Source organism: Tribolium madens, unplaced genomic scaffold (assembly GCF_015345945.1).
Source record: "Tribolium madens isolate multiple individuals breed KSU strain unplaced genomic scaffold, Tmad_KSU_1.1 Scaffold_20;HRSCAF=117;Tcas5.2_LG4, whole genome shotgun sequence".
NCBI classification, from domain to species: domain Eukaryota; kingdom Metazoa; phylum Arthropoda; class Insecta; order Coleoptera; family Tenebrionidae; genus Tribolium; species Tribolium madens.
In genome coordinates, this window is record NW_025400985.1 from 2,240,317 (window position 1) to 2,267,360 (window position 27,044).

Consider the following 27,044-nt stretch of genomic DNA (forward strand, 5'->3'; position numbering starts at 1 on the left):
AACAAATTTGCTAACTGTAACGACGAAAACAAGTATCTGACAGCTAAGATTCTTTAGAATTTCTAAGGAACTTTTCTCTCTCCAACAAAGCCAAGTGTATTTAATCACTGAACCAGCTTTAAGTACCAAAAACTTTCTTTGTGCTGTTGCGTTCTAGGAAGTTTCGGATTCCTAACAAAACCGATTTTCAAAGAGTTGTGTGGCTGGAATTCGCAATGTTGTTCCAGTTTCTAATTATTCGCAACAATCCACAAACAGATACGTCAATATTTCGACCAATGTGTGCACTTATTTCGCATTAACAATGAATTCATTACCGACAAATCCATTCTTAACAACTCTCTCACAATTAGAATTGCGGTTCTTAAACACTTTGGAACTTTCTTAATCTACTTCAGCTTTGCACTGGGGCTTAGGGTTTTAGCAATTTGACTAAATCACGCAAAAATGGACAATTATTCCAAGGTAATAATGACTAGGATTCGAATTCTTAGGTTATTTTTCTCTTTCAAATAAATCAATTTTTATGTTTATTTGGCGGTTTTATGCTATTTTTGGTGTTTTTTGATGAAAATTGTCTTTGCAGTGTGTTGAAAAAGAAAAATAATTTAAACCACTAAACTTGAGTTATTTATTTCGTAACTAATATTACTACTTTTGTATAATAATTAAATTGTTGACATTAAATCCAACATTTTTTGTGCTATTTTTATGCTACTTTTAATAGTTTTTAGGTTTTTTTTAGCTTTAATACTAATAGTTACTAATAATTTATAATTGAGTCTAGTTGCAAAACCGGTTCAATCCAAAAATGATAAAATCTGGGTTTAGATACTTTATTTCTAGCTCTACCTACAAGGCAGTTTAAAAAAAAGTTTGTAAAAATAAGAAATTGAAACCTAATTTTTGCTATGTGTGAATTATTTTTAAGTTTTTTACAGCATTGAAGTTTTCTTATGAGTATATTTTTAGACATATTTCCAGTTTTTGTGCTTTTTACGAAAATCAAGCGCGAATTTTTTTTAAATCATATAACAGCTTTAATATGATTTTTTTTTTTTTGAATCCACTGAGAGAAATAGTCCCTTATCTAACATTAATTTTTCGTGGTTAATTGGAAAAATTAATTTAAATTTATTATTTTTGCGTCTTTTTCAAAGTAAATTTGAATTGAATTAAAACAGTTTTTACGAATAATCGGAAATTTTTTTTGCACTTTCGATTATTAGATTAATAAAAAGTAAAAAATTGTTTAATGCGTTAAAGTGTCATTGTGTCGTTAAAGTGTCGTTGTACGCCTCAACCAATCAAACCCCGTCTTAGATTTTTCGACAAGGAAAATAAAAATAATTAAATTTTTTGTTTTAAAAATCGTTTATTTTTTATTTTATGGTCAATATAAAAAATAATTATTTTAAGAATAAACCTTAATTAATTTTCTTTACTGTCAAGTGTCCAAACGGTCAAAATTTTACATTTTTGGAAGATTCACTTGACGCTGTGTATTTAGTACATTTATTGTGTCCTAAAATTTGTATTTTGCTCAACTTTTCATTCAGAAACACCGATTCGTGTCGTTTTTAGCAATTTTAGCCTTTATTTGCCAAATCTTTCATAAACAAAATTTAAGAATTCATAACTCGACAGATTCATTCTTTCCATACATTAATGCAAAACTTAGTACAAACATTTAAAATTGTTAAAAAAAATTCAAATTTCTAAACAAAAGATCGTTTTTGTGTTTTTTTCCTGGGCGGTGGCTCACTTAGAATGAATAACCGCCAACATTAAAAAATCGAACTTAAAAAATAATGAAATTAAAACAATTTTGTAGTTGAAGTGCTAAGCTAGCCCCAAAATTTACAAATGAGGGCCAAAACCGCTTGCCAAATCGTCGAAAAAATTTCAAAAGTACATAATTTGCCAGATTGGTTCTTTATGTACAATCAGTGCTAAATTTAAGAGAATTTGAACGAAATCAGAGCCGAAATGAGCAATTTTCTGATTCAAAATGGTCCAAAAAAAATCAAATTCTCAAACGAAAAACCATTTTTTGTGTTTTTTTGCCAGCGGTGGCTCACTTAGAATGATTTACAGAAACATTCAAAATTTCAAGAAAATCGGTCAACGATTAAAGAAGTTAGAAATTTTTTAGTTGGAGTACTAAGCTAGCCTTAAAATTACAAATAAGGGCAAAAAATCGCTTGTTTACGTTTTGCTATGTGTGGATTATTTTTAAGTTTTTTACAGCATTGAAGTTTTCTTGAAAGAAAATTATAAGTATATCTTTAGACATATTTTCAGTTTTTGTGCTTTTAATGCATATTTCGCTTAAATGTGCTTATTTTAGCGCTTATTTTCGTTCTTTTGTTGCTGAAAAGTCAATGACAATATAAACTAAAACACGAATTAAGAAGATAAGTCCACTCTTAATAATAATAACTTTAATAATAATAACTTTATTTGGCGGTAATATCCTTTACATTACCGCCAACATTAAAAATTCGAACAAAATCGGTTAAAAAATAATGAAATTACAGTAATTTTGTAGTTGAAGTGCTAAGCTAGCCCCAAAATTTACGAATGAGAGCTAAAACCGCTTGCCAAATAGTCGAAAAAAATTACAAAGTGTATAATTCGACAGATTGGTTCTTTATGTACAATCAGTGCAAAATTTAGGAGAATTTGAACCAAATCAGGGCCGTAATGAGCAATTTTCTGATTCAAAATAGTCCAAAAAAAATTCAAATTCTCAAATAAAAGACCATTTTTTTTGCGTTTTTTGCCATTTACAGCAACATTAAAAATTTCAAGAAAATCGGTCAACGATTAAAAAAGTTAGAAATTTTTTTAGTTGGAGTACTAAGCTAGGCTTAAAAATACAAATGAGGGCAAAAAATCGCTTGTTTACGTTTTGCTATGTGTGGATTATTATTATTATTAAGTTTTTTACAGCATTGAAGTTTTCTTATGAGTATATTTAGACATATTTTCAGTTTTTGTGCTTTTTATGCACATTTTGCTTAAATATTAAGCTTATTTTAGCGCTTATTTTCGTTCTTTTGTTGCTAAAAAGTCAAAAGTCAATGACAATTTAAACTAAAACACGAATTAAGAAGATAAGTCCAGTCGCGTCTGTGGGACCATTAAAGGGTATTGTTTACGTTAGAGAAGTAAACTGTCAGAGTAACTTCTAGAGGAGGGTTCAAGATGTCTGCAGCAAATCCATGCCATTTCAAGGTATTTGTAGGGTTCCACACAGCAAATAACATAATTTTTATTACTTGGAAGAACTAATTTCACAAACCCTTAAAACAGTCATTAAGAACATGAAATCCCTCTTCTATTTTTTGCCCAATCTTTTTTATTGTAATGGTAAAAGCCCGGAAGAGAAAAAAGTAATGGCATTTTAATTATCCTAAAGTACGGCGAATAAGACAGGTAAAAACGATTTCAGCCAAATTTTGCTTGATTCTTGATTAAAACACACACCGAGGCAACAATTTTGTTTTGATTAACGTGAAACCCTAGAATGTTCTCTAGTTAGAATATTTTGTCGGTTTTCGATGAAACAAAGGTTTTTACCTCACTTGTGAAATCTTATTCGATTCACATTAGAGTGAAATTCTATTGTATGAAATTAGTTTATTTATTTTGTATTAAATTTTACAAGCACAAAATATTGTATAATGGGTAGGAAATTGCTGTATTCCTTTGAGAAATCAATGATCTGGTGTTGTTCTACAAGGCCCGTAAGACTTACTTCCGTAATTTAAAACAAGACGTTGTATGTTTTCAACTCGGCTGCATCAATGTATTCTTTGATCTTTTCCACCTCTAAAGATTCAACTTTTGCATGCACTAATGAATTCAGCATGAAAACATGCTTTTAAAGTATTAGTTCAGAGCTTAATTAATGCAAAAATTCAGTAAACTGCCCTCACTTTTTACAAAGCAGCTTTTCGATTGCTATTTCATTATTTTATTATTATTCCGTTTATTTGAGATTTTTGCAATTTTTAGTCCTTTTACAGAAAATTACAGTTTTCAAAAATATTTACAACGGAAAGCCGTTCACACAAGTCTTCAAGCGAAAAAAAAAATTGAATTTTTAAGAAAAACATTAAACAAATTAGTTTTTTTACAATTGGATCTTGTTCCTGAATTAAAACACAATCTCACACATACAGTACGACCGAGTTTTTATCTCATTTTATAGTTTTTATTTTTTTTTTATGAAAAAACGTATTATTCAAACTGCATGAAAAAATACGGTAACATAAGTAGGTAATCTACAATACGCCAAAAATAAATCAAAAAATTCTTCCTACAGTCTTCTTATAAAAAATAAAAATGGGCAAGAATAGGGATTTCTTTAATTTGTTTTTAAAAGTCACGACCAAAAAATTTCAAATTAATATACAGGCTGTTTTGGGTAAACCCCACACTAACAGTGATATTTATCTAAAATTTTGATTGTTTATATCCTGCTATAAAAATATTTTCGTTTACACCGAAAATGGGTCAACTTCATTATTTCCAATAGAAATTTTATTGCGTTTTTCGATTACTCAAGTGATTTTGAAAAAGTTTTTATCAGACTTCCCTATACCTAAATTTAACCGCTTTTGAAATATTTAGACTTTTTGAATTTTTTTTTGATTTGCATCTTCCTCTCCATAAATCGCTAACTCTACCATTTTTAAATATTTTGAAATCGCATCTGGGCATAAGAAAAAGAAAGATTAGATCTTTTCTTTCGTATATTTATAATTGGAAAAATAATTAACAAACCTACAAACTTTAAGGTTACGTTTGGGAAACTTCAAATACCCGTATCTAAAATTTTTCAGATGGAAGGCCCCAATTTTTTCTTCATTAAATCAAAGAGAATTTAATTCTGCATCGATCTGTATTAACATTCCCTATACCTAAATTTAATGATTTTCCGGTTATTTTTTTTTTACAATGAAAGAAATTCATTACTACCGATGATAATTTTTGCATATTTTTCCATCGAGATATTTCTCACTGAAAAAACTCCAATTTTTTTTTACAATTGTGTTATTTTTTTCGTAAATACAAATTAAATTTATTTAATCTAAATTTGAATAACTTTGTTATCCTATTTTTTTCTTATTTTTAAAGCTAATGACTAATGAATTTCTCACAATATCAAAAAAAGTTACTATATCTTGAAAACTATCAAACATAGGTATAGGGAATGTTAACAGATCGAAGCAGAACTAAATTCTCCTCCATTTAGTGAAGAAAAAATTGAGGTGTTTCATTTAGAAAAATTGAGTTAAGGGTATTTGAAGTTTCCTAAACGTAATCTTACATTTTCGCGGTTTATTAATTATTTTTACAATTGGAAGAAAGATGTATCCTTTTTCTCTTGTATACCCAAATACGGTTTCAACATAATAAAAAATGATAGAGTTATCAATTTTTGAATAGAACGATTCAAATCCAAAATTTTTTCAAAAGGTCTAAATATTTCAAAAACGATTAAACTTAAAGTCTGTTTCATCTTTAATTGGAAACTACCAAGTCAAAATTTTGGTCAAAAACTTGGTAGCAGCTTGTCTCCATGGCTCCAAATTTTGTTTGCTCTCTGTCTTTGTCACTTATAATTACACGAGAGCTTTTTTTCGAAGTAAACTTGACATTTTAATGAGAATTTTGTTTTCTAGCAATTTAACGAAAAAAACTACTAATAGACAATTTGAAAAACATTGCTATTTTTTAATTGATCGTTTTAGTCGAGCGAAACCCATAAAAGGTTCGCGAAATCTACATACTTTTATTCCAATATCAGAAAATAAAATAAAATACAGAGGGCGCCCGAACTCGCGCCCCAGACAAAATTTTTAAGTAAGGTAAGATACCAGGAATACGATATGAAAAAAATGTTTAAAAAATTTTGTGTCAAAAAATTTTGACATTTATTTCTTTACATTTGACATTTTTTTATGTCTATTTAGTGATACTGATGATCTCGTATATTTTTTTTTTATAATTATTTAGTAAAAGTACAAAAATTTTGCCAATAAAAGCCACAAATAACATTGAACAGAGTTATTTAATTTAGGACACAGCTTCCTTGTTTCCTCTTTTAATAGCCTATAGCAAAAAAAATTGGAAAATTATTTTTCCAACTGGTATCTTACCTTATATGGCATTTTTTTCTGGGGTGCGAGTTCTGGCGCAGCCTGTATAGAGTGTACTCTTCCTCAACCGAGGAATTTGTATTTATTATTGATATTTTTTGAAAAATAAATGTTAATAACTTATTGGAAATTATGTGTTTTTTTGAACTGTTTATTAGTGACGGTAATTGGTATTTTTTCTATTTAATTTAATTGAAAAAAATTGAAAAAAACATTGAAAAAATCGAAAACGATGAAATCCGTGTCGTTTATTTTTAGACATTCTATAACATATCTCAAATTTACGAAAACCAGAAACAATGAGTTTTAAAAGTGATCGTTTTGGCATGGAATTACTCCAATATGTAATAAAGCCATCCAGCAGGGTTAAATAAGGAAGCGTAAGTGAATCTTGGGCGTCCAGACGAAGTTTTGAACGTTTGTAACGAGGCAGTTCCTGCTTTATGGTTTGGCCGGTCGGGCGAAGAACTGCCCCTTTTAAGCGATTGCCGGCGGACGCTGATGGCCACACTAACAAGGGAATGTTGGCCCTTTTAGCTAACACAATGCCAACCCTCGCTTATAAGAATTATCAGAGAGCAAGACTTGCAACAAAGAACCGGTCATTATCCCTTCAAGACCATTTAGGAAATGACTAAGGCTAGGATTATATGCAAAATGCATATTTGTTATTAAGAGGTACATCAACAAAATTGTAAGTTTTCTATGCATATCAAATATTGCATATTTGTGCATATTTTCCATATTTTCTTAAAATCACAAATTTCCGATTAAAAATTTCAGTTCAAGTTAAAAATTCGTAAGCCGGGCTCAAAGAATTAGTATCCTGCTGAGTGTTTCCTTTTTAAATTAGTTTTATACAGGGCGAATATAAAGTATGGAACCAAGCAGTTTTTTTTTTAATTATTTGCCTCCAGAAAATATTGATTAATGTAAATTAAAATACTTAATATAATTTGAGAACGAAGTTTTGTTTTGTTTTTGAGTTATGTGAAAAAAGTATATATTTTTTTAATTTAATATAAAGTAGATAGTTGTAATTCTTACATAGTAATCTTCATCAGAAAAATATTTTTTTAGTGGGTTTCCATTAAAATAAAATAAGGTAAAAAATAAATTGAGGAACTCATAACCAAAAGAAAATTTAGAAAAATTTTGTTTCTGATAAAACATCACATTATTATAGTACTTTCTCATTCATCAATTAGTTTTTTCAAAAAATAAATAGTTTAAGCAAAAAACGTTTGGTTTTTTTTTTATTCAACTGGTATGGCTATAATCCTTCCATTCTGATAAGTAGTTGCCTGCAAATGAATTTTAAACCAATTTATTTTTTCTGGTGTGCAGTTCAAGATGCCGAAAATACAAAGTTTCGAGGATAAAAGTTTATTCAAACTTTGATTTTTTGTTCTTAAAAGTTTTGCATATCGATGCATATTTGGCATATATTGGAGAATATTTCTTAATGTCTTGTGTAATATTTTTGTGAAAATACGTGCATATATATGTGCATATTTTACGAAATTTTCGTGCATATTTGTTATTAAAAGGTATATCAACAAAATTGTAAGTTTTCTATGCATATCTAATGTCTTTTGCTTAAAATAAGCCAATTAAAAAATGCATAATTTGGCAAGTTCGTGCATATTTTAGGAAATATTGCATATTTGTGCATATTTTCCATATTTTCTTAAAATCACAAATTTTCGATTAAAAATTTCGGTTCAAGTTAAAAATTGGACAGTTTACGAAAAATGATCGGATTACAAAATATTTTAAAGAGAAAACAATTGATAATTCGTAAGCCAGTCTCAAAGAATTAGTATCCTACTGAGTGTTTCCTTTTTAAATTAGTTTTATACAGGGCGAATATAAAGTACGGAACCAAGCAGTTTTTTTTTTAAATTATTTGCCTCCAGAAAATATTGATTATAGTAAATTAAAGTACTTAATATAAAAAATATGAACGTATTTTGAGAAGGAAGTTTTGTTTTGTTTTTGAGTTATGTGATTTTTTTTGTAAAAATTGTAATTTAAGTATGTAAAAAAGTATATTTTTTTAATTTAATATAAAATAGATAGTTATAATTCTTACATTRTAATCTTCATGAGAAAAATGGTTTTTAGTGGGTTTCCATTAAAAAAATTAGGTAAAAAATTAATTGTGGAACTCAAAAACAAAAGAAAATTTCGAAAAATTTTGTTTCTGATAAAACATCACATTATTAATTATAGTACTTTATCATTCATCAATTAGTTTTTTCAAAAAATAAATAGTTTAAGCAAAAAACCTTTGGTTCTATACTTTTTATTCACCTGGTATATTCGGATAAGTAGTTGCCTGCAGATGAATTTAAAACCAATTTATTTTTTCTGGTGTGCAGTTCAAGATGCCGAAAATACAAAGTTTCGAGGATAAAAGTTTATTCAGACTTTGATTTTTTGTTCTTAAAAGTTTTGCTTGTCGATGCATATTTGGCATATATTGGAGAATATTTCCTAATGTCTTGTGTATATTTTTGTGAAAATACGTGCATATATATGCGCATATTTTACGAATTTTTCGTGCATATTTGTTATTAAAAGGTATATCAACAAAATTGTAAGTTTTATATGCATATCTAATGTGTAATGATTAAAATAAGCTAATTCAAATGCATATTTTGGCAACTTTGTGCATATTTCAGGAAATAATGCATATTTGTGCATATCTGCTTCAAATCACAAATTTCCGATTAAAAATTTCAGATCAAGTTAAAAATTGGCCAGTTTAAGATAAATGATTCGATTACAAAATATGTTAAAGGAAAACAACCAGTAATTCGTAAGCCGGACTCAAAGAATTAGTATCCTACTGAATGTTTCCTTTTTAAATTCATTTTATACAGGGTGAATCTGAAGTTTAGAACCAAACGGTTTTTTTTAATTATTTGCCTATGGAAAATAATAATTAACATAAAATAAAGTAATGTAAAAAATTTGATCATACTTTCAAAACGAAATTTTGTTTTGCTGTGAGTTATGCGATTTTTTTTTGTCAAAATTGTTATTTATGTATTTTTTTTAATTAATAAAAAGTAGATAGTCTCTAACACATTTGTTTGTGGGAGAGTATATAATACATTTTTTAGTGGGTTGCCATTTAAAAAAAAATAAAATTTGTGTATAACTCCAAAACAAAAACAAAAATTCAAAAAGTTTTATTTTTGAAAAAACATTTAATTCATCAGTTAGTTTTTAAAAAAATAAATAGTTTAAGCAAAAAATGTTTGGTTCCATACTTTTTATTCACCTGATATAAAACAAATAAATCCTATGTGGATAAGTAGTTGCCTGCAAATGAATTTTAGCAAAATTGTTTAAAATGATGTAATAGTAACTTTATTTTGACGGTAATATGTGATCTGAAAAGTACAGATTTCTTAGAGAGGCTTGATTACTAGGTTATTAAAATGGCTTGTCTGAGGCAAAACCAATTTATTTATTCTCTTTCGTTCATCGTGTGCGGTTCAAGATGTTCAAAAATTTATTCCAACTTTGATTTTTTATTGTTAAAAGTTTTGCATATCGATGCATATTTGGCATATATTTCTTAATATTTTGTGCATATTGTAGTGAAAATTTTTTCGTGCATATAATCCGAGCCTTTATTAACAAATTGTGTGATAAAAATGCGAAAATATTAGATTCCAGCAATAATTAAGCACGCAAAGAGCTAATTTTTTATTGGTTACTGCAACATTTGTTACCCTCGGCAATAGTAAGAAACACCATTAACATAAATTCAAGTCCAAGTCAACTTTTTACGGTCTTGCTTTATTTCACTGGAAGAGTCGCGATTCTTAAATGAGTTTATATTTTATGAATCTGGATATTAGAAATTTCTTTACGACTAGACGAAAATTTATTCATTTTTTGTAATTGTAAATATCGTGATAATTAAAATTCTGTCAGTCGCTTTGTTTGTGTAATATCTAAATAAAATTCTCTCAATTCAAAGACGTTATTGAATTTATGTTTTGTTTTAAACATCGCTCAAACATTTATTTCCTCTGAGGAAACAATGGAGATATCAAAGTGCATTTGCGATATTAAAATTGTATACAGAAACTGTTTTTTTTTATCATTGATTTCCTCTATTAAATTAAATATCAATGTCTAGAGTGCTGACTCTAAGCCTGTCAATGTTTCCAGTAAACCGCCATTAAAAAAGTATTGACACCGGAAAAAAGTTTAGACGGATTCCAACTAAATATAACATCGTTTCTTTATTTATTCACTGTCATCACTAAATGTGTTTGCACAAATCTGGGATACAAGTTACAAATTAAATATCAACAAACCATTAATTCATTAAGGCTACAGCGGAACAGATTTAGTTTGTTTCTAAAGCCACAGATGGTGCAAAATTTATTTTTCTATTTAACTACTCACATTAGTTAAAGTTTCGTGTGTTATTTGAAAACTTGCCAATTAATAATTAAAAAAAACAAGGTAGGGCGACAAATCACCACTTTTCACTAAACAGAAATGTGTTTTTATTTTAGTAGTTCTTTTTCCGCCGGCAACGGTGCCCAAAATATTCTACGTGAAACGTTCTTTTTTAATACCAAATTTTTTTTCTACTAAAAAACATTACTTAATTTTAAGCGAGAAAACTTAGAGCAATACGTACATAAAAGGTAAGCTTAATAGGTAAAAATTAAAAAAAAAATTATACAAAGTGATTATAAATGATTTTCATATAGTCAGCTGTGCAAAATTAAAAAATCGCCGTATACTAAGCGTCCACTTCAAAAATAGACTTACAAAGTATACCTTATTATCAGTTATTATTGGAAATTAGTTGAAATAATAAAAGATTAATTAACAACAACTTATTATTATTAATAAGTGACACTAATAACAGATCTAGAGCTTTCAAAAAAGTAGAGCGGCACAAATAAAGTTACATGCAAAAAAATTCTAAAGCTGGCTAGATGAAAATCATTTATAACCACTCTGTACTACTTTTATACTCGCAAAATTTTGAAATATGAAAAGTTTTAGTCCCTGATATCTCTGGTGTTAGTTCTTCGAAAAATATTATTGGTTTTGTTTAAAAAAAAATTAAACTGCAAAAATACAGCTTGTGGATTAAAAAAAAAGAAAAATCAAAGCAAAGCCTAAAAATTCTTTGCAGCTTTGCGGGTCCCGTTGCCGGCAGCGGAGGCACTGCCTTTTATTTTTGAAATTATGTAATGGAAAAGTTAGCAAAACGCAAATTTTGTATAATCCTTTAAGTAGTTAACTTTTTTTTTCATTGGGGTAAATTCTAATTGACTAAAAACCCAATTCATTTTGTGATTTAAAATTGGATTAAAAATATTGCTAGAAATAGTCAAGTAAATTTCAATTTCCATTTTTTGTATAATGAAACATATTTTTGAAAAAAACAAAGTACAAAATGTGTTTTTATTTTGGTAGTTCTTTTTCTGCCGGCAACGGTGCCGAAAAAATTGTAAACCGTGGCAGCTTTCGATCTGTGAACTACACAACATTAAAATGTTAGAAGGAAAGCCGGAGACAGGTTTTCTTCAAATGAAGAATTTAATAGTCATTTTAAAAAGCTTTTATTTAACTTGCGTTGTTGTATATCTTTTACGAGTTAAAGAAACAACTTCTCTTTTTCGAACAAGCTAAAATTTTGCATACATACGTAACTGTCGTAACATTACAATAATATTTACCTTAATAATTGATTTATAAACAATTGTTATTAACAGTTATCAGTATCTCGGTTTCAAATTGAAATACGAACCGACTGCTGTTCAATATGCGAATTATTATGTAAATATTTTGAAACGTGAAACGTTCTTTTTTAATACCAAATATTTTTTCCATTGATATAAACTCTTTAATTTTAAGCCAGAAAACTTAGAGCAATATGTACATAAGTAAGTAAGTTTGATAGGTGGAAATTTTAAGACATTACGTGAATTTTATACTATTGATACTAGCAAATTCTGAAATATAGAGGATTTTAGTCAATTATATCGTTGGGGTTAGTTCTTCAAAAATTATTATTGGTATTGTTAAAAAAATATTTTAAACAGCAAAAATACATTCTTTGCAGCTAGTGCTGGTCTCGTTGCCGGCAGCGGAGGTACTACGTTTAATTTTTGAAATTAAATCTATTTTTTTCGTTGGCATAAATTCTAATTGTCTTAAAAATCCGATTCAATTGGAATAAATTGTTAAAAATACTTGAGTAAATTTCAATTTCATTGTCTTTCAACACCAATTTTAATATTTTCACAATTTTGCACCAAAGTCCTCATGCAACAAAGCCCCGGTATTAACGTACTTGAAATTGGACGGTCGGGCTTTTCCAGGTTAAAAATGATACGAGACTATTATCACTCTCGTGAAATGCATTTGATTCGAGCAGTTTTCAATTATAAATTTGAAATATTAACATTGAATATTCCATTCACCTGTCACATACATGCAACCGCCTCGATGGGAAAGAGCACTTCATATATTAGCTGATTGCAATCACAGTACCACTAAAATACAATAACGAAATTAAAGAAGTGATCCACTTTTGAAAAAAATATTTAACGTTAAAATTTGCTCATATTTATTCCACTGTTGTTTGGCATAACTAAGCCAGGTTCAGATCCGCTCTAATATCCGAATCTAGTTGTGCCAATGTGGATTCGACGCACTTAAAACCGGATCAAGAAGTAAATCTCCAGATCTAGTAAATTTTGAAGTGAAACTAAGGGTAATGAAGTTCATGTTTTGAGCTAAAACGACAATAAAATCGAACTGGTTGACTGGCTGAGAAAGCGGTGTTGAAAATTGAATTACTCCCAAAATTGTAATTACAAAGAAAAGCTTCTCGTGAAGCTCAACTTTTTAATGGGTAATCAGCTATTTAGTTAGATTTTCAGTCAGTATTTTCGATTTCTGATTCCTTTTACTTTGACTGTGTTTTTTGTGTGGCTTGCGTTCTGTTCCCACTTTCATAACAGAATATATTAAAATTTAATAAGACGTTTGCAGGGCAATCCGAGCGGGTCATTCGAACAAACGTAGCCCGAGTACGCTACCTTATAGAATATTAAACGGGCATAAAAACGTGCTGTGGGAGAAACAATATGAAATGGATTTTCGAGTAAAAAATTGTACGAAGCTGCGCTCTAGTAACTCGCAATTAAAATTGTTTACGAAAGCAATTTAAGACTTTAGCTAAATTGATTACTGTTCATCACAACTTTAAACATACTTAAGCGTTATCAAGGTATGTTTAAAGACCGGAAATTACATTTTAAATGACATTACCTACACACACACGTTTTTCGTGGTGAAAGCTGAGCTTGGATAAATGTTTGCGATAAGCTTCGATCCGGCCTAATTTATGATGAAGATTCATCGCTTCCACGGTTTTAGCGCAAAGAAAAGCACAAATATTTACTGGCCAAGACATTATAAAGGCTGTTCCGGCTAAACCGTCTTTTTTTTCAAACAATTGTGTTGTGTTGTCATGTTGGTATTTATTTATTGTTTTTATTTGATGTTATTGCGCTACTGAAGCCGCATTTACTTTTAAACTTAAAATAAAAAGTACAACGTAAACGGCGCAGAAAATGGTGAAGCTGAAATTGGTTGGTGTGACGTTGCGAATGGCGGGAGTTCCAACAAAAGCCGTTTAGAATGGAACTATTACAAAATGGGTTTTTGTAAATCCTGCCGTTTTTGAGAAAATTCACAATTCAGTCTTGTCTAAAATATTAAATCAGATTCCGAAAATAAGTAAAAAATTATATTATCTATTAAATATTGTTTTCCGTTTAGCAAACAGATGTTTAAAAAAAATTACTTTACCTAATAATCGGTTATGTTTTGCTCAATTAAAGATGGAGGCACTTCCGGTAACATCGAAAGTGATTATAAACTTTTCATTGCATTTTTGGACTACTCAAAAATAATCTTTTCCTATGCTTAAGTTTAACCATTTTCGAAATATTTAGACTTTTTTGATTTTTTTGGGAAATCCATCCTTCTATTCAAAAATCGCTAACTCCACCATTTTTAATTATTTAAAAATTGTATTTATCCTTATAAAAAAAAAGGTTAAATTTTTGCTGTTAATGAATTAATAATTGCAAAAGTAATTATTAAACCGCAAAAATTTTAGGCTACGTTTGAGAAATTTTAATACTCTTAACTCAATTTTTCTAAATAAAACGCCTCAATTTTTTTTTCACTAGATACGGAGAACTTATTTTTTTTGATTTGTATTAACACTATTAGGATTCCAAAACTCGCGCCCTGGAGAAAATATTTAAGTAAGGTAAGATACCAGGAACATGAAAAAAATGTTTAAAAAATTCTATCTAAATAAGTTTTGACATTTATTTTTTGACATTTGACTTTTTTATGATACTGATGATCTTGTATATGTTTTTTTACAATTATTTACTAAAGGGACAAAAATTTTACCAATTAAAGCCACAAATAACATTGAACAGAGTTACAATTTAGTATACAGCTTCCTTGTTTCTTCTTTTAATAGCCTATAGCAAAAAAACTTGGAAAATTATTTTTTTCAACAGAAATAAATAGAGTTAAAGTGCAAACTTTAAACCTTCATAACTTCGAAATTTTTATAGACAAAATTTTTTTAACATTTTTTTCAGGTTCCTGGTATCTTACGCCAGTTCTGGCGCACTTTGTATGTTTAATAATTTTCAAGCCAAGTGGTGGAATTATTTGAAATTATTTGGGATTGTTTGGGATTCCTTAAAAGTACTCATGTAAATGCACATGCGTTTACTACACTATACATGAAAAAATAATATAAAAAAATTATTTAATCAAGCACACACTATAATAAATATCACATCAGTTTTCACTCTTATTTCTTAGAATTATCTAGACTTGGAATTATTTTTAAACTATTTGGACGTATTTGGAATTATTTGGGATTATTTAGGATTATTTGAGATTACTTGGAATTATTTAAGAGTATTTGGATTAATTTGGGATTATTTAGAATTATTTTGAAATTATCGGTATAAAAATAAGAAAAAAAATTGAAAATTAAAATTATTAAAATTTAGTAAAAAAGTCAAGATAACTTGGAAATCATTAAACTTAGGTATAGGGAATGTTGATACAGATTGATGCAGAATTAAATTTTCTTTCACTTAGTGAAGAAAATTTAGGGCGTTTCATTTGAAAACATTGAGTAATGGGTATTAGAAAATTCTCACACGTAACATTAAATCTTGGGAGTTTCTTTACTATTTTTCAAATTATGAATACACCAAAGAAAAGACCAAACCTTTCTCTTTTATGTGCCCAAATACTATTTTAAAATAATTCAAAAGAGTTGCAAAACCAAAATTAAAACTTTTTATGGATATAAACAAAATTTTTGGGTAAACGTCATTGTTGTAACTCGCAATACTTTAGCCCAAAAGCTTGTATAAATATAGTGTGATTATTTAGTTTAGTTTCTAGCTTCAAATTGCGATATATTTGAAGGAGTTTTCTCCAAGTCGAGAGAATTGCAATTTATGGTCAGTTGAATAGATAAACTTCTACATGGTAATCCCGTCGTAAATTTGATCGTTCCCAAAATGTAAAACATTTGTTTGGTGAAAAAAGTGCGGTAATGGAGATTAAATTGGATCTTTTATTAATCAAAGTCCGAGTTTTACGTACGACAAAAAACACATTCGCAATTCTTACAAGATTAAATCTCTCTCTCTCCGAGAGCAGAGTTTAATTAAATTTAGTTTCTTTGGGAATATTTTGCGATCTGCATCAGCAATAACTTATCGACCATTGCTCCTGTTTCGTTTCACTTTTCGCCCTTAAATATGCCACGACGTGCAATTAGTGAATTATTAGCTCTCTGGCGGAATAAAAAGCTGAATTTATATCTGGCATTGTTTCACTCGGCATTAACATAACAATTAAGGAAATGTCGGGTTTTAATAATTATTAGGGGTAGTTGTGCGGAATAAAATAAATAGAAGGAAGCTCCGGCCATAATTCGTCAAGATGAACGACTAAAGTTCAACAGCTTATCATTTGTGGCTAATGTCTGATAATGGTGTGACAAGAGTCAACTGGAGCTACATCATGTCTAGCAAGGGTCAGTAGCGCTCTTGTCACAGAACATTACTTTACTTTGATTCTCTCCCAACAAAGACAGATCGTTGAATTTATTTTTCCAACACACGAGTGATTCAAGATAATACCATATGCGCGTTTATCCCTCATATTATGTAATTAAAACACGACTAATTAGCGCTGTTCACCCCCTGACACGCACAGTTTATCACCCGAGGCAATTTATTCTAAATTCAAATCGAATCAATGTAAGACTACGAGGCCGTGAAATGTATTTTTAAAATTAGGGAAACTGTCAACCGGAATATATTGGCTGTTAAAATTCAACGCGGTGTTAAATTAAGTTTCGAAAGAAGTGTAAACACAAGAGAAACAGCAGGTAGTGTAAAATGCTCTTATTTTGCATATTCACTGTCATTAGCGAGTTCCGGTTGTATTTACTTACATAAAAGTTCGAGTTAAGTACGACGTGGATTTCATTATAGCATAGCGTGAACGGAATTTTAAGTGTTTCTTTTGGAAAACAAGGAAGGGAAACTCTCCTGATACATATAAATTTCACCTGTACACAAGCTAATTAAATTTAATGAAAAAAACTAAGAATTTGGTTTCCCCATGAAAGAATATCGAATTATGTAAATGATACAGGGGATTTCTTGAACGTGCAATTCCATCGTTTGTGATTTCAAACCGGAAATAGTATTATCGTCGTTCCATTTGTTTGTTTTCTCTGGAAATCGCGGGAAATTACGCCTTTTCCTTGGTAATCCCAAGCCGGCCGTTTTTCTCTCCCATATTTTGCGAATAAAATTAAACAAGTCTAAAAATTTCACCCACACAAGAGATCGACTTTTATTACAGGGTTCGAAATAAAACGTGAAACTTTCTCCGATCAAATATATTCGTCAAAGTTGTGAAGAGAAGAATAAGAGATATAATCAAGCTAATATCTTCCTCTTGCTCTTGCCTCACGTCACATTTCTCCCTTCGAGAGTTCAAGTCATCCTTCATGTCTAGTGGCTAAGATTTACTGCTATTCATCTTCCAAACAAAAAGATACGAGTTTCTCCTCCCCTTTCTAGTAATTTGCTCCCGCCGTAGCGTTTCCACGTGTAATTTGAGTCACTTTTTGTCAACATCGAACGAGTAAATAATTACAAGCCGAGCTTAGATCAATTACAAACTTTTTCGTATTAGTAGATTAGCATTATGCTAATAATTTATTTTAATAAGCAACGTAAAATTTCCTGTCGATATAAGCAAATTAAAGTTTTCTGTTTCACAGCTGAGTATAAATTTGCTAATTGGGTGTTTTTATTTTTATGCTAATTTTGATCATTTTTATAACTGAGTCGTCTAGTTGCAAAACCGGTTAAGGTTGAACTATACTGAATAAAAAAATAAATCGTTATTTAAAAATGCTGAAAAAAATATCATAATTTTTTGATGGCCTTAGCAGCAATATACAAGCTGTATTATAAAAAACGCCCCAAGCCATAACTTCATTCTTTTTAAAGATGTGAAAATACTTCTTAAACAAAGTTGAACAGTTTTTTGTCATCTATTGTTTGACATAGATGCTCAATCAATGCTGCTTCCTGTTTTACCGGAAGTGACATTAATTTCAGATTTTTAAATGTAACATTCTGTATATTTAGTTATTTTTGGGTTCCTTATTAAATTATCTTTCAACAAGTTCACTTACTATTGTTTATCACTAACTTTTAATTCTAGGCAATTTAAAAATTAATTACATAAAGTAGGCTGTGGAACGAATAAAACATTTTTTTTATTTTATCTAAGACAAGCAAACGATTGATAAGGAAAAACTGTTCAACTCTTAACAAAAAAGTATTATAACGTCTTTAAAAGTTATGAAATTATAGTTTGGGGCGTTTTTTATAATACAGCCTGTATATAAATTTGAAATTTTGTGTCCTTGTCGTTTAAAAAAGAATTATAAAAAACCTCTATTTTTGCCCATTTTATTTTTTTATAAAAAAACTGTAGGGAAGAATTTTTTGATTTATTTTTGGCGTATTGTAGATAACCCACTTATGTTACTGTTTTTTTATGCCGTTTAAATAATGCGTTTTTTCATTAAAAAATTAAAACTATTACATTTTTCATCCGTTACAAATACTCAAAATGAGATAAAAGTCTCTCTGTGTGTGAGGTACTTTTGTAATTCAGGAACAACATCCAATTGTAAAAAAAAACCATTTGTTTACTGTGTTTCTTAAAAATTCAATTTTTCTTTTTTTCGTTTGAAAATGACAAAATCTGAGTTTAGAAACCTTATTTTTAGCTCTTTAGCATCTCCCTACAAGATAATTTAAAAAAAAAGTCTACAAAAATAAAAATTGAAACTTTTATGCTTTAGTGAGTGACTCAATAAAAGAAACTCGAAAAGCCAGGTCTGACTTGAGTAGAATCAGTTGAAACAATTTTTTTTTCATTACTAGTTGTAAAAGGTACCATTATATTTAATTTGTCGAGAGGTCGTAAAGTTGTTTTATTTTTTCTTAGTGGTCAGTAATCATTTTTATTACTGACCAAGAGCAGTAATGTATTATAGGTGGGTAAATACCGATTTGGTGGATATTCCACTGATACAAATATGTCTGGAATATTATTATTATTGACATCACAAGTACATTTCGAGGCAAAATCAACGAGAAAAGATTTAAACTTCTTCACTAAAAGACATCAGAATAGTCCCACCTCTAATTGTTATGTCTATTGTCGTATTATTTTTGTGAATAGGTTGCCATAAATTTGGTTAGGTTGGTTTTTGGTGACAAACAAAAGATGTAAACAGTGTCAAAATTTAGGTTAAGTCACCTGTCAGCTTGTATGGATAATTCAATAGATAGTTAACAGCGTCAACCGTCAAGAACAAGGGGTAACCAACCCTAAGCATTCAAAATTACTTCTGAAAGTTCTAGTTACAAACAACATGAAAAACGTAATTTTCCTAAAAGTTCAAATCCTAGATGGTAATTTCTTATTGACAAATATGTATGTCAAAACAGCAAATGAGTTTATTTTATGGCAAATTTTAACACTTTTTTCATTTTCTTTGCATTTTTTAAATTATTATAACAAATATTTTATATTCTTTTAATAATAGATGAATAAGTACTAAAATGACAATAAAATTATTGTAGGTAATAATGAATTAACAAAAATAGTAGTCGTGAATTACGACATGTCACGTCTAAGGCAATACGTCCATTAAGTAATCTTATATTTTTCAGCGTTATATTTTTTGACAATGAATGAAAAAATATTATATAAAGCTCGGTAAAAAAGATGTATTTATTATTTCCCTCAATGGACCCTCAACTATAAAAAATCTCTTTTCTACCTTGTGATATAATATACTATTTTAAACGCTATTTTTAAAATAAGTGGAACTTTTGGCAATATTGTACAAAAAAATGCAAAAAACATTGTTGAAAATGAATCCTTCTATTATATCTAATTTTGAATACGCTCCAATTTTATTACAAGCCTAGAAATGGAAAAAAGCTCACACAATTTTCTAGTTAGAAAAACTTTAAATAATCGTTTTTTTTTATAAGTGATGAACAATAACTTCATTAAGATATGTATATGTGTATTTATGTGTTGTGTGTGGATTTTTGTTAAACATTTATTGTTTCGATAATTTTTTTATTAGAAAATCAACTTTATTTCGAAGTTTTCCAAAAAATATCAGTGCATTTTTAGACAAATTTTCGGTTTTTGTGATTTTTTCTGCATATTGTGCATATTTTAGCGCTAATAATTAGTTTATAATTGCAATTTACATTGTTTTATTTGCGAAATTATCATATTTGAGTTTATTGTGCAATGATTTATGAATTTAGTCCGGGATGTGTTTTGTTGTTTTCGCAATTTTTGTTAGCGTTGGTAACCATGTTAAAATTAAATTGCCGTCCCTGGAGGATAAAATTATTGAATTATGTCGGCTGTAAACGCTCTCTTCTGCACTAATTCAATAATAGGTAAACAACACAAAGAGTTGAGGCAAAATTATTGATTGCACCGAAGAGATTCATCGACGAAATCACAAGTGTATTAGTTGCGTAACGCCATGATTAGACAGATTCTGATAACACTGCCGTCATTACAAGCCAGTCTATATTCATAAACGTCTTCACCGCTTTATAAGGTGGTTGTTAAATTTTGATTTAATCTTCTCACCCTTGATGTCACGGTGCTGCGTTAACAGATTGCATTATTCAAACAGACAAGAAATGTAATTTCCGACAACGTGATTTTTCACAAACCCCACTACACGAATTAAAGCCAATCCCTTTTTGACACGGCTTCGTATTTTTCTTATAAGATTTTCATTTAAAACAACGACCCTACAGCGACTTATCTGCAAATTAATTCACATCATTAAGACCTTCAGACACCTCATTAGGGCCCCACGCAATGAGACTCACATTTTAATTCGTCCTCGAGATTCCCCATTACTTACTTTCAGCCTCACAACTCGAACTTGCCTCATACATATTAATAAAAGCTCAATTAATAAGTTTGATTTAGTTTGGAAACACAACTTGAATGAATGTAACTACCTTGGCACAAACATCAATTGCCACAAATACAAACAGCTAATTGCCTCGATAAGTTTTTGAAATTTGTAAAAAAATTAAAATCAGTTTGGCGCGATACAAATTATCCAAATTTCCCCTTTTGGACACTGCAATATAACAAATAAATTGCCCCCACTTTGTCACGTTATTCTTCAACTCCTAATACCAGGAGATGTTTATGTTGGTAGGTTTATTGACCGTAAAATGTGTCGTTTAAAAAAACACATGTTGCTAACAAAAGGACAAGCTTAACTGCAACACACGATTTAAAAAGTAAAACAGGTAATCCTGACAATTTCTTTTATTTGTTTTCACAACGTTTTATTTAAAAGACAAACTGTTGATATTGTGTATTAGTGTAACATTGCGTGTTTAGTTTGTTTATTTTTACCGAAACTTGATGCTTAACATATGCTGACTGTTCAGTAACAAGATAACTTCTGACAATAAAATGTTTCTCTTGTTAACACTCCAACGTGGCATGTAAAATACACCAACTTTTGCTTGTTATCCCACTCTTTTCGACTTTTTGCACTATCACACAAAATTTCTACTTTTTTACTAATTATAACGACAAATGAGCAGATTTTTAGTTCCGAATTTTAATTAAAAAAAAAGTTATGTAAACTAAATTTTGTTTAAATTAATGCAAATAATAGTATATTAACGCAACTTTTGTGGAACAAGTTCAGGTTTGTCCAACGAGCAGCGAAGCACGAGTTTTATTAAGAAAGAGTTTATTATGCTATTTTTTCTATTTTGCGTATTTTTACTTTTTTAACACAAAAGTCAATTTTTTGCCCTAATAAGGTGCTGGTTGGTAACAAATGTCATCGATTTTGGAAGTTTCATATTTTAATTCACAATTTTGTTGAATTAAAAATAAATACAGCAAATATTTCATGTACACCACCTGAAATAAAAGAAATCGCTTAAAACGTCGCTAAAAATCACCATTACCAACCTCTAGAAAGTAAATTGGACTAGTCGATTTCAGCACCCAAATTTGTCTTGAATTAAAGCATTGGTTTTGGTATCGAAATAAGCTTTCTTTCAGACGCAAAAAAATTTTTATTTTCAAACGTCACAAAAGTGACCACTTTTACTACACAAATTCCGATACTGACGCGTAATTTTCGTTTATATCCGTTGTTATGATTTCATTACTTGCAAAGTGTTTTGATTATTTTGTTCATTTACTTGTCAATTATAGTGTTTACTATAAAAATCAAATATTTCATGTACACCACCTGAAATAAAAGAAATCGCTCAAAACGTCGCTAAAAATCACCATTACCAACCTCTAGAAAGTAAATTGGACTAGTCGATTTCAGCACCCAAATTTGTCTTGAATTAAAGCATTGGTTTTGGTATCGAAATAAGCTTTCTTTCAGACGCAAAAAAAATTTTATTTTCAAACGTCACAAAAGTGACCACTTTTACTACACAAATTCCGATACTTACGCGTAATTTTCGTTTATATGCGTTGTTATGATTTCATTACTTGCAAAGTGTTTTGATTATTTTGTTCATTTACTTGTCAATTATAGTGTTTACGAGTAAAATAGTGTATGTTATTTCGAGTCAAAATGAGTTTATGTGGCTCAACTGAATTATTTGCCTCACTACGTTCGACAAAATAAACATATAGCTCCGCCATTTTTACTCCTAATAACATTATTTAATGTTTTTATTTGTTTTGTTTTTAATTTTACAAAAGTGCTGTTGAAAATATCTATTACGATAATAAGAAATTAATAATCCAGGGTGTTCAGTTTTTTTTGTTACAAATTTAAACAGGTGATAGAATATTCAGTTTTAAGACCAAGATTTCTTATGAACATACAGGGTGAATATAAAGTATGGAACCAAGCGGTTTTATTTTTAATTATTTGGCTCTAGAAAATAATAATTAATATAAATTAAAGTAATATAAAAAATGTGATCGTTTTTTCAGAACGTAATTTTGTTTTGTTTTGAGTTATGCGATTTTTTTTGTCAAAATTGCAATTTATGTGAAAAAATTTTTTTGAAAAAGTTAAATATAAAGCAGATAGTTGTAATTCTTAGAGTATAGCTTTTATGAGAGAAATGAGTTTATAGTGGGTTGCCATTTAATTTTTTTTTTTGTAGAACTCAAAAACAAAAGGAAATTTCGAAAAATTTTATTTTTGTTGAATCATGACATTTTTATAGTACTTTATCACTCATCAATTAGTTTATATAAAAAACGTTTTTTCCAGGTTCCATACTTTTTATTCACCTGGTATATTAAAAAATACTATGCAAAGCCATGCGTTTTTCTAATATTTCAGACTAGACAAAATGACAACATTTCTAACCTTTATACACCTAAACTAATTCAAAAATGAAATGTTTAAATTTTTATTCAGAGGTCTCATAAACTGGGGATTATGGGGTAAAACTAATTTAATTTTAATTTTTTATGCTGTATATGATCTGTAACAAAATTTAAACTGATTTTACTCAAAAACGGTAATCAAAACCAAAAAAACACATGAGATCTCTTTTTTGCAAAAAACTATAAAATCTAGAATTTTGTTGCTGAAACTAGCAAAAAACCACAGGCAAAATAATTAGAGTACTTTTTACTTTATACCTCCAGTTTAGGACCCCTTTGATTAAAAATTTGTCATTTTATCTTTGAATTCGTTTATCTGCTGTACTAAATTTTGTAGTTTTATCTAAAATGCTTTCTGAAATATTGAGAAAACAAAATAATTAGAGTACTTTTTACTTTATACCTCCAGTTTAGGACCCCTTTGATTAAAAATTTGTCATTTTATCTTTGAATTCGTTTATCAGCTGTACTAAATTTTGTAATTTTATCGAAAATGCTTTCTGAAATATTGAGAAAACAAAATAATTAGAGTACTTTTTACTTTATACCTCCAGTTTAGGACCCCTTTGATTAAAAATTTGTCATTTTATCTTTGAATTCGTTTATCTGCTGTACTAAATTTTGTAGTTTTATCTAAAATGCTTTCTGAAATATTGAGAAAACAAAATAATTAGAGTACTTTTTACTTTATACCTCCAGTTTAGGACCCCTTTGATTAAAAATTTGTCATTTTATCTTTGAATTCGTTTATCAGCTGTACTAAATTTTGTAATTTTATCTAAAATGCTTTCTGAAATATTGAGAAAACAAAATAATTAGAGTACTTTTTACTTTATACCTCCAGTTTAGGACCCCTTTGATTAAAAATTTGTCATTTTATCTTTGAATTCGTTTATCAGCTGTACTAAATTTTGTAATTTTATCTAAAATGCTTTCTGAAATATTGAGAAAACCCATTAAAAAAGGGTGTAGTTTGTTTACATAGTATTTATAAAATTTAAACTTAAATTTCATATACGGTTTTTTATTTTGATTTAGTTTTGTTACAGTCGGAGCCATTTTCCAATATTTTGATTGGCTTTTGTATTTTTTTTGTAATTTTAATTAATACAAATTTGTTGTTATATTCTATAGATCAAAATGTATTTTACAAACCCGGCGCCTCCACCATTTCATAATAAAGTGATGCAGTAATAATTATTTATTTACTACAATGAAATTTATTCATAAATGTGTTTAAAATGCGGTGTTAATAGTTTGAATCGAAATGAGTTGCTTCTTTCAGCAATGCATAAAGTCCTCGTCAGAAATCCGTCAAGAATATATTTCCACTGTCATTCTCTCGGTGAATTTTCCAGCTTTATCTCATCATTTTCGGTAAATGTTCTCTGACGGCCCTTGATTATATCCCTTTTCCTTAATGGAAGCGCGAGTTTGGAAAAAATTGCTATTTTTGTTTTCCGACACACTTTTGCTTTTCCGTCGATGAGTGCAAGAGTCGCTTATTGAATTTTAGTTTTAAATAGAATGTGTGGTGGGAGTGATGGATCGAAGTGGTGTGAATTATTTAGAAGGTAAAGAAAAGGTTCATTTGCGGGGAAATCCGTAAAATGTTGCTAAATTGTTGGGAGAGTTTAATTTAATATTTGTCCAAATGAAGGAAAAACCGGGGTTTAATTATTTAGGCTTCGCTCACTCGTGGCTATTACTTAAAGTTAGGTTTGTGGAGGCGTACTTGGTTAAAAATGTATGTTTGGGCTACATATCTGACCCCTATTAGCAATCGCAGCACACACATTTCCAACTGTTTCTGGCGTCTTTCCTCTTGGAATTCACCCCTCGACCCCATCAACACAACTGCTAAAGTTTACCGGTTGAATTTGAATGTTCGTGATTAGCTCAACTTATCAAGACGAAATCCTTCAAACTTTAAATGACTCTACAAATTTACATGTCCAACTAGGAATTACTCCAATACTCCTTAACATCCATCCATTTACTGTCACTCGTTTCAAACATCATTTCACGGCTATTATGACAATTACTCGCCACCAAGTCCAAAGTTTAAACCGCTTCATGCAAACAACACGCCCAAATCACTCTTAATTTAATCATTTCAATTACACCCATTAATATTCTTCAAATGATGTTTTTATGACGCTAACTTATTACATTCTGGTCTATTGTTGCCCGGAATACATAATCTATCAAGAAATTACACCGCAGCATAAAGGATGTTTACCAAAATTTAATTTTTTGCACACTTTGACCCAAATTCATTCATTTCTTTCTAATTGAAATTATGAGATACTCACATTTTTGGTTTTTTTTCACAAAAATTCCAAATTTGTTGCTAGAGTTGAATTTTAGCACAAATACGACGCGATATCGTATTAAGCGCAGCGCTTTCGCTAGACTGATCCGTATAACTGTGACGACCGACGCCCCTTGGCGCCGGGTCGGAAGGCGTCACTACGCCGGTCCGCTGGATTATTATCTTAGATTCGGGATATTTCGATAACGCATGATATAAACAATCTGATACTATGTTAAATAGATTCAAATAATGGGGCTAATTAATCCGGTTTCGCATTTAGACTATTACTATTTAAACTGCAAAATTCCTCCCGATAAACTAAAATTATGATCGTTGAGCTACTGCATCATGTTAGTTAGATGATATCTGTTGGAATGCTCGCAATTTGTGTTAATAAAACCACTTCCTGTTAACAGGAGTTTAAGACGTGGCAAAGTTTTTAATCCAAATCTGACAATATTTATTAATTCTAACACCATTCTTGTCCCAAAACTACTCTTTAATTAATAGACATTTTCATTTAATATTCTTTTACGTACATTATATCTAATAATAAAAACAGATTAATTTAATATGAGTTTATCTTTTTGCTTGTGAAAGGCCTTTACTTATTCTTTATTAAGTTTTATGTAGCGTGATTAATAAAATAGTAATATTAATTTTTGAGATACGTTTTTTTGTGTTTTTTTTTTAATGATGATATATATATCTTATTAATTCTAGCCCGGCGCATCCACCATTTTGCCCAAAATTGCAATTTATTTGATTGATTACTCAAAAACCGTAAGTTGTACGAAAAAGACATAAAGGAGCTTTTTTTGTAAAAAACTATTATACGATTTTGCTGAAACTACAGCCAAAATAGTTACGATATATTTTATCAAAATCTCCCAATTTAGGACGCCCCTAATTAAAAATTTGACATTTTATTTTTAAATTTGTTTAGGTGTTAAAGATTAGCATCTTACCAAATTTTGAAATTTTATATAAAAATAAATATTATAATTTTATAAAATGGTTTCTAAATTATTGGAAAATCCATTAAAAGAGGGGGTAGCATTCTTATTTTTTGATAAACGTTCATAGAAAATTCTTGTTTAAAAATTGAATATTTTGTCATTTGTTTAAACTGTTAAAATGGAACACTATATTTGATTTTTGTTTTTTCAATTTAGTTTTGTTACAGTCATATAATCATGTTCAATACTTTGATTGGCTCCTGTATTTTTTTGTAATTTTAATTAACAAAATCATTTGTTTTGTTATATTTTATAGAACAGTTATTTTTTAATAATAATTATTTATTCACAACAGTGAAATTTATACATATATGCGTTTAAATTGTGTAAATGTAGACGTGGCAAAGTTTTGAATCCAAAACTTACAATATTTATTAATTCTAACCCGGCGCATCCACCATTTTTGCTCCAAGTATTTAAATATTTTTA

General features: G+C 29.1%; 1 protein-coding gene across 1 annotated transcript in view; it reads right to left on the reverse strand.

Moving 5' to 3' along the window:
* The window catches only part of LOC123005304 (leucine-rich repeat-containing protein 24-like), a 39,814-nt gene extending 14,120 nt beyond the window's left edge, over positions 1–25,694 (reverse strand). Inside the window, exon 1 of the mRNA XM_044398987.1 lies at positions 25,595–25,694. The gene's annotated coding sequence lies outside the window, so the exon portion shown is untranslated. The remainder of the gene's footprint in view (positions 1–25,594) is intronic.
* Between the last annotated feature and the right edge of the window lie 1,350 nt (positions 25,695–27,044).